This window comes from Bubalus bubalis, chromosome 15, assembly GCF_019923935.1.
Source record: "Bubalus bubalis isolate 160015118507 breed Murrah chromosome 15, NDDB_SH_1, whole genome shotgun sequence".
NCBI classification, from domain to species: domain Eukaryota; kingdom Metazoa; phylum Chordata; class Mammalia; order Artiodactyla; family Bovidae; genus Bubalus; species Bubalus bubalis.
This window is the reverse complement of record NC_059171.1, coordinates 763,636-772,531: the sequence shown is the minus strand read 5'-3', so window position 1 is coordinate 772,531 and position 8,896 is coordinate 763,636.

Genomic DNA, 8,896 nt, shown 5'->3' with positions numbered 1-8,896 from the left:
TGAGTAGGTGGAAACCAGCCTCAAAAAATAAACAAAAGAAGAAACAAAATCTTAAGAAATAGGATACTAGAAATGATCTGTTTACACATGGCAAAAGCGTGTGTTGTTTTGTGAAGCTTTTCTTTGTAAATGTGTGTTAGACTGTATATGTGTGTGGTGGTGGAGTGGTCACTAAGCTGTGTCCGACTCTGTGCGACCCCATGGACTGTAGCCCACCAGGCTCCTCTGTCTCTGGGATTTCTCCCAGCAGGAATACTGGTGTGGGTTGCCATTTCCTTCTCCAGGGGATCTTCCCGACCCAAGAATCGAACCTGAGTCTCTTGAGCCTCCTGCACTGCAGGTGGATTCTTTACTGCCAAGTCAATGATATAAATTTGTTTTCATTTGATGAAAAAGGTTTTTAAAACACTGACAGATTTGGTGACAGCAACACATGGCTTTTAAAAACAAAATGTTTTTGAAATCAAAGGCGTGTGCGTTCAAATATTTACCCAGTGATAAGTTCTGTAAGAATTTTAGTCTAATCCGTTTGCTCACTTGCTGCTCTCCAAAGGGAGAGTCTTGTGGAAGACATTTAGAGAATCTTTTGAAGTTTCTTTTTGTGAGGAAGACTCTGTCTCTTAATGCTTGCGAAACATCACTAACATTTCTTGGAGGCTCTGCTGCAAACATGCTTTTGCATGATGGATGGGGCCCCACAGAGTTCAGCACCTGGCTCTCACACATCGTCCGTCACAGCATCTGTCTCATCCTCTCCACACCTGGGAGGACCTAAGGTTGTTCAGGGACTTGGGCTAGTACTTGACTCAGATTCTGACATATTTTTGGTACAGAAGATGTCTATTCTCAAAGTCATTTCTTTCCAGATGATTCATACCTGAGGCCAACAAAGCATCCAAGTTTTAGGGAAATTCTTGCGCAGGAGAAGACCAGGAGGTCATCTAGTGAAATGGAAAACAATTGAACTTTGGAGGAATCTGAACTGCCTTTTGGCAAGCACCCTCCCTTTTTCCAGGCTCGCTGCCCAAGCAGAGATGCACTCGGCCTCTTGCAGGTGTCGACATGACGCAGGAAGAACCATTTCATGGCAGAAGTGGGGCTGGAGGAGGCCTGGCTTAAAAGCAGAACAGATAGTCTGAGGATGGAGGGAGATTCAACTTCTTAATGTTGCCCCAACACTTGTGTTTACAACTAGATTCCTCTTCCCTGGAATTTCAATTTTTGCTCCTGGAGCAGAGAACATTTTAAAATGCTTTCAGACTCAGAAAAGACCCACCCACAAATTAAAAAAATATAAAAATAACTTCTGTAGAAATTAGAAAAGACAGGCATAATAATTATAGAGAACATTAGCAACAGAGAGAAACAAAAAGAAGAAAATGTATATTATCTCACCCCCCATGGAAAGCTGTGGTTTACACCTTGGCATATATTCTTCCAGAGCTTCTTTTCATGCACATCAGACACAAGTTGCTTGTTTTGCTCTTGTGATTATCCTTGTCATTTAAAATTCATGTATAGGAGATTCCCTGGTGGTCCAGTGGTAAAGACTCCATGCTTCCGTTGCAGGGGGCACAGGTTCAATCCTTGGTGAGGTAACTAAGATCCTGCAAGCCGGTACTGTGGCCAACAAAGAAAATTAAATGACATTATTGAAAAAATAAAGTTCACCTATAGCGACGATCATTCTTTAGGATAACTTCTAGAAGCATAATTGCTGCATCTCCTGAGTCAGAGATCACACACATTTTGAAGGTTTTCTCCCTTAGAGTCAGTTTTCCTATACATTCCTTGTGATCATCACCAAACTCTGAGAGATGGTGAAGGACAGGGAGGCCTGGCGTGCTGCAGTCCTTGAGGTCGCAACGAGTCAGACACGACTGGGTGGCTGAACAACAACCTATCCGTCCTTTCCCCTCTAATTTTACATGGATGAATGCTGAGATTCACGGTACTGCTGTTGTTCCACTATAGTCTATAACATCCCCTTTTGTTGAGGACTTATTTTATGAAAGACAATATCTGATCATTTCTCTGCAGGGTAGCAGAATATGCTACCCCCAAATATGACACTTTGGTGTAAAGATTCTTTTGAACTGAAGGCAAATGAGAAGAAGCAGGTACAAGAAAAACTCTCCGCCCTCCCTTTGTTTAAAAGCAGAATACAAACTTGCACAGGTGTCCCTCTGCGTTCTTCGTTCCATAAAGGGCAGAAGTTACTCCCCAGAGACAGCTCTGGTCCCTTAGGAGTTTATGAGATGGCAGCAGAGGAAGCTACACAGTAAAACCTCACTAGACCTTTTCTTCTTCTTCTTTTCTTTTTTTTAACAAACAAAACAGTTAGTCTTTGCAGAAGAACGCAAGAGTGACCCACCCATACTAGTATCCAAGTAGTAGCTAATCTGTTCTGAACAGGGTTTCATTTTCAGTTCCTATATAGGCTCTCGTCTCTGGGAGCTTCAGTTCAAAGCACGGGAACTGGCAACACAAGCTTGAATATTGAGGGACAGGTTTGTACCCCTGGAGCCTCCATACATAACATGCGATTTGTCCTTAAGCTCTCGGATCACCTTGATTCCTCTTCTGAAAGTGTTTCCTACCCATTGAGGCGGGGCAGGGTTTCCAAGGTGGAAGAGGGAAAGAAGAGGTATCCCTTTCTGCTGTGATGCCAGGGCTCCTGAAGCCCCTGGAGCCTCTGTTCGTCCTCTATAAAACAGGGCCAGTGAGGGTGACTCCCCTAGGGCAGCTGTGAGGAGGAAGCTGCCCAACACACCCTGAGAGCTCATCATCAAAGGCTACTCTGATGGCAGTGATGATGGTGGGGATGATGGGGATGATGGGGATGATGGTGGGGATGATGGGGATGATGGTGGGGATGATGGGGATGATGGTGGGGATGGTGGGGATGATGGGGATGATGGTGGGGATGATGGTGGGGATGATGGTGGGGATGGGGATGATGGGGGGTGATAGGGATGATGGTGGGGATGATGGGGATGATGGGGGGTGATAGGGATGATGGTGGGGATGATGGGGATGATGGGGATGATGGTGGGGATGATGGGGATGATGGGGATGATGGGGATGATGGTGGGGATGATGGTGGGGATGATGGGGATGATGATGGGGATGATGATGGGGATGATGGGGATGATGGGGGTGATAGGGATGATGGTGGGGATGTTGGGGATGATGGGGGGTGATAGGGATGATGGTGGGGATGATGGGGATGATGGGGATGATGGGGATGATGGTGGGGATGATGGTGGGGATGATGGGGATGATGATGGGGATGATGGGGATGATGGGGGTGATAGGGATGATGGTGGGGATGTTGGGGATAATGGGGGGTGATAGGGATGATGGTGGGGATGATGGGGATGATGGGATGATGGGGGGTGATAGGGATGATGCTGGGGATGATGGGGATGATGGTGGGGATGATGGGGATGATGGGGGGTGATAGGGATGATGGTGGGGATGATGGGGATGATGGGGATGATGGTGGGGATGATGGGGATGATGAGGATGATGGGGATGATGGTGGGGATGATGGGGATGATGGGGGTGATAGGGATGATGGTGGGGATGATGGGGATGATGGGGATGATGGGGGGTGATAGGGATGATGGGGATGATGATGGGGATGATGGGGATGATGATGGGGATGATGGGGATGATGGTGGGGATGATGAGGATGATGGGGATGATGGGGATGATGGGGATGATGGTGGGGATGATGGGGGTGATGGGGGGTGATGGGGATGATGGGGGGTGATGGGGATGATGGGGATGATGGGGGGTGATGAGGGGTGATGGGGATGATGGGGATGATGGGGATGATGGGGATGATGGTGGGGATGATGGGGATGATGGGGATGATGGGGGTGATGGGGATGATGGGGATGATGATGGGGATGATGGGGATGATGGGGATGATGGGGGATGATGGGGATGATGGGGATGATGGGGATGATGGGGGTGATGGGGATGATGGGGATGATGGGGATGATGGGGATGATGATGGGGATGATGGGGATGATGGGGATGATGGTGGGGATGATGGGGATGATGGGGATGATGGGGGGTGATAGGGATGATGGTGGGGATGATGGGGATGATGGGGGGTGATAGGGATGATGGTGGGGATGATGGGGATGATGGGATGATGGGGGGGATGATGGGGATGATGGGGATGATGGGGATGATGGAGATGATGGGGGTGATGGGGATGATGGGGATGATGGGGATGATGATGGGGATGATGGGGATGATGGGGATGATGGTGGGGATGATGGGGATGATGGGGATGATGGGGGGTGATAGGGATGATGGTGGGGATGATGGGGATGATGGGGGGTGATAGGGATGATGGTGGGGATGATGGGGATGATGGGGATGATGGGAGGTGATAGGGATGATGCTGGGGATGATGGGGATGATGGTGGGATGATGGGGATGATGGTGGGGATGATGGGGATGATGGGGATGATGGGGGGGATGATGGGGATGATGGGGGATGATGGGGATGATGGGGGATGATGGGGATGATGGAGGGTGATGGGGATGATGGTGGGGATGATGGGGATGATGGGGATGATGGTGGGGATGATGGGGGATGATGGGGATGATGGGGATGATGGGGGGATGATGGGGGATGATGGGGATGATGGGGATGATGGGGGGTGATGGGGATGATGGGGGATGATGGGGATGATGGGGATGATGGGGAGTGATGGGGATGATGGTGGGATGATGGGGATGATGGGGGATGATGGGGATGATGGTGGGGATGATGGGGATGATGGGGATGGGGATGATGGGGGATGATGGGGATGATGGGGGATGATGGGGATGATGGGGATGATGGGGGGTGATGGGGATGATGGTGGGGATGATGGGGATGATGGGGGGTGATGGGGATGATGGGGATGATGGGGGGTGATGGGGATGATGGGGATGATGGGCGGTGATGGGGATGATGGGGATCATGGGGGGTGATGGGGATGATGGTGGGGATGATGGGGATGATGGTGGGGATGATGGGGATGATGGGGATGATGGAGGGTGATGGGGATGATGGGGATGATGGGGGGTGATGGGGATGATGGTGGGGATGAGGGGGATGATGGGGATGATGGGGGGTGATGGGGATGATGGTGGGGATGATGGGGATGATGGGGGGTGATGGGGATGATGGGGGGTGGTGGGGATGATGGGGATGATGGTGGGGATGATGGGGATGATAGTGATAATGATGATAGTGATGATGGGGATGATGTTGTCATGACGATGATGCTCACTAACCCTTTTATCTTCTATAAAGTTGCCCCATGTATTTGTATTCCCACAGTTTGCCATCCCTAGAAACTCAATCTTTCCTGCTTTGTCACTTCTCTAAAAATGTATTGCTCTTTTGTTACGATGTGCCACAAGCCCAGGTTCTAACGACCACTTTGGATTACTCATCACCGGATACTCCCGTATGTATGCATAATGCACATGTTTGTAAACTGGCTTGTTTTTCTCTTGTTAATCAGATTTTACTGGAGCCCCAGCTGGAGAACCTACGATAGACAACAGAAAAAAAATTCAACTTCTAGACCCTCAAATGTAAATATTTTTTATTTGTATGCCATATCATTAAAATGAGCTGAGGAAATAATTCTGATACATCTCAGATACTCTGAACTGGTATTGACGAGTACAGCAGTTTAGATGCAGAAGTATAACCAGAGAGCACAAAGCGTTGGCTTTTTCAGACAAAGCATGACCAACGACAGGACTTGCCTGGTGGTCCAGTGGTTAAGAATGCGCCTTCCAAGGTAGGGGACACGGGTTTGATCCCTGGTCGGGGGACTCAGATCCCACATGACGCTGGGAAGCCACGGAACTCGTGCCCCACAGCTAGACAAGCCTGCGGGCCGTGTGCCACGACAAAGACCCAGCACTACTCAGAAAAGGAAAGAAAAGGAAAATGATCAGTGGCAATGGGGAGATGCGGAGCTTGTCTTCTAACAGGCATCTCTGAAAGGCAGCATTGCAGGGGGAAAAAAGTTACAAGGTAGCAGAGGCAATTTACATTTTCATACTTAACCGAATTTCACTCCAGAAATCCAACACATTCTACTTTTAGCTCAAAATTTACTGTCTTAGTGGAGCCTTCTGTATCAGTCAGGGTTCAGAGAAGCAGAACCATTAGCAGATAAACACAGTGGTAAGAACTAAGCAGTCTTTGTAACACTATATCTGGATGGAGCGTTTATCTTGCTCTTTAAGAGTTCTTCACACATTGGTGATATTAGTTCTGATCTGCAATATATGCCACAAATATTTTCTTCCGCTTTCTAATTTGCCTTTTAACTTTGCTCATAGAGTCTTGTGCCCTGTAAAGCTTCTTTTAAAATATTCTAATTTATACCTAGTTGAATTTATGAATCTTTTATTTTACTGGAATTTTTAGATGTCTTTAGAGTTTCCTTCCAGATTTCAAAAGAACTCACCTGTTTTCTTCCAGTATTTGCATGGTTTCATCTTTATAATTAGAGTTCTTATCTGTTTGTTGTTTTTTTCCTTTTGTACAGGGTGAGTTGGGGATACGATTTTATCTTTCTTAAAGGCTTTCCAGTTATTTTGGTCCAAAGATTGCAGGTGTCTACTTTATCATACATTTCCATATATATATATATGTGTGTATGTGTGTGTGTATGTATGTATGTGTGTGTGTATATATATATATATATATTTGTACTTTGCAGCCTAATCTTCTGATCCATGTTCTACTCATGAGTTAGTCCCACATGCTTGCCCTTAAATGGATCTCTGATATATTTGACTCTCTTAGTGATTTCTGCTGATTCCTACCCCTCAGTGGCCCTTCTTTTTTGGTGTTTCCTTGGATATTCTCGCTTATTTATTTTTCATGTGATTTTTAATATTAATTTATCTCATTTTAAGATAAAAGCTTTTTGGTATCTTTATGGAGGCTTTATAAAACATTTTTAAAGTTAACTTATTGAAGAATAAGGGATGCCTGTCCATTTAAGTTTATGTCTTCCAAGGATGTTTTAGCATTTTTTCATGTAGATTTTCCAAAATTCACGTTGAGCTTATTTCTAAGTAATTTTTCTTTTTTTGTTGTTGTTTTTGCTATTGTAAATGGGATTCACTCTTACATTATTGTGTGTATATGAAGTATATTAATTTTGTTTGTTAATTTTATATTTTGCTTTTTCCGATTTTTAAAATTGTATGTGTTCTAGTATTGATTCTCTAGAGCCACTGAGTTTTTAACTTTTAAATATTAGTTTTTTCTTTTCTCAAAATGCCTTTTTTCTTCTCAATGTGCCTAGTCATTTTTATAATCTCATGTTCATACTTATATTCTTAATTACATCTTTTGTTTTATAAGCATTTTAAAATAGCTTATGAGTTGCACTATCTAAAGTCTGCAGATCTAATTTAATTCTACCATATTTGTATTATTTATGCTGGGTGTTGCTCATGGTCTCTTGTTTCCTAGGTGTTTTGTTAACTTTTTTTGACCATGTATTCATATTCCTTAGAACTCTATCTGTGGAATTATTTGAGACTTCCAGTTAGAGTGGGGCTTCCCTAGTGGTGCAGATGGTAAAGAATCTACCTGCAATGTTGGAGACCTGGGCTGGGAAGATGCCCTGGAGGAAGGTATGGCACCCCACTCCAGTGTTCTTGCCTGGAGAATCCCATGGACAGAGGAGCCTGGCCGGCTGCAGTCCACGGGGTCGCAGAGAGTTGGACACGACTGAGAGACCAAGCACAGCAAAGTCAGTTAGAGTGAGTTCCTCCAGAAAGGACCCTGTTTGCTTCTGCTAGATGTTGAAGGACAATATCACTATGTGACTAATTCAGAGCAATTCTTATCCTTGAGGCTTTCACATTCACACAGAGTATGAACTCAGACCGCGAGCATGAATGAGGACTGGCTTAGAGCTATACCTTCTCGCGCAATATCACATCCCACTCATTCACCCAGTTCCAGGATTAGAAAGACAAGCCAGAGCAACACTTCACTGTCTGTTTCTGAGAGTGGGTTTATCTCTGGCTGTCCTTTCCTTTGATGACGTATCTGTCTAGGTTCCCAGCTTTATGTGAGGGTCTCCTAGAAGAGCTCTCTCTTGGGGGCCCCTACCCTACCCTTGAGAGGCTGTCTAAGCTGATCAGCCTCCGGGGCTGGCAGACGCCTGACGGCAAAGCGTGTTTGTGTGATTGCTCACCTCTGGGTTCCTGCCTCTTACTCATTTTTGCCTTCTAAGGATTAAAAAAATTTTTTTCTTACTGGTTTAACAATGTATTTTAATACCTTTTGTTTAAACATTTTATATAGCTTTTTGCTTTTTTAAAACAAATTTGGGAATTTGTTAAAAATATCTATGCTGTCCCACCTGGACTCCTGGACTTGGAGGTTTAAGGTGATTTTTAAAGCATTGAAATTAATTAAAATGGTGGTATGATGGTCAGTGAGAAGAAAAGTTTACAAATTATAAAAAGTAGGAGCACATCTCTAAAAACATTTAGAGATCCCTACATACAGAGGAAGTCGTTTTAAACACAGTGGCTGCTTGAAGGAGGTTAAATATTGGGCGATTCTCCTTTCTTCTATTTCTCCCTTTGTAGTTTTTCATAATGCACATGAATTATTTGGCTAAAAATATTTTTAAAGCTATTTAAACTTTTATAAAAATCTGAATGGAAACATTTCAAAGCTAAGCAGGAAGGGCGTTTGTCTTTTTCAAAGCCATTTGCATGTCTTTCATAACCTATCAGCTTTGATTTAAAGTCTCTCTCTCTCCCCTCTTCTCTCTCTCTCCTTGCTACCCACCTCGTGTTGTTTGGCCTGCAGGCAAAATCACGAGGG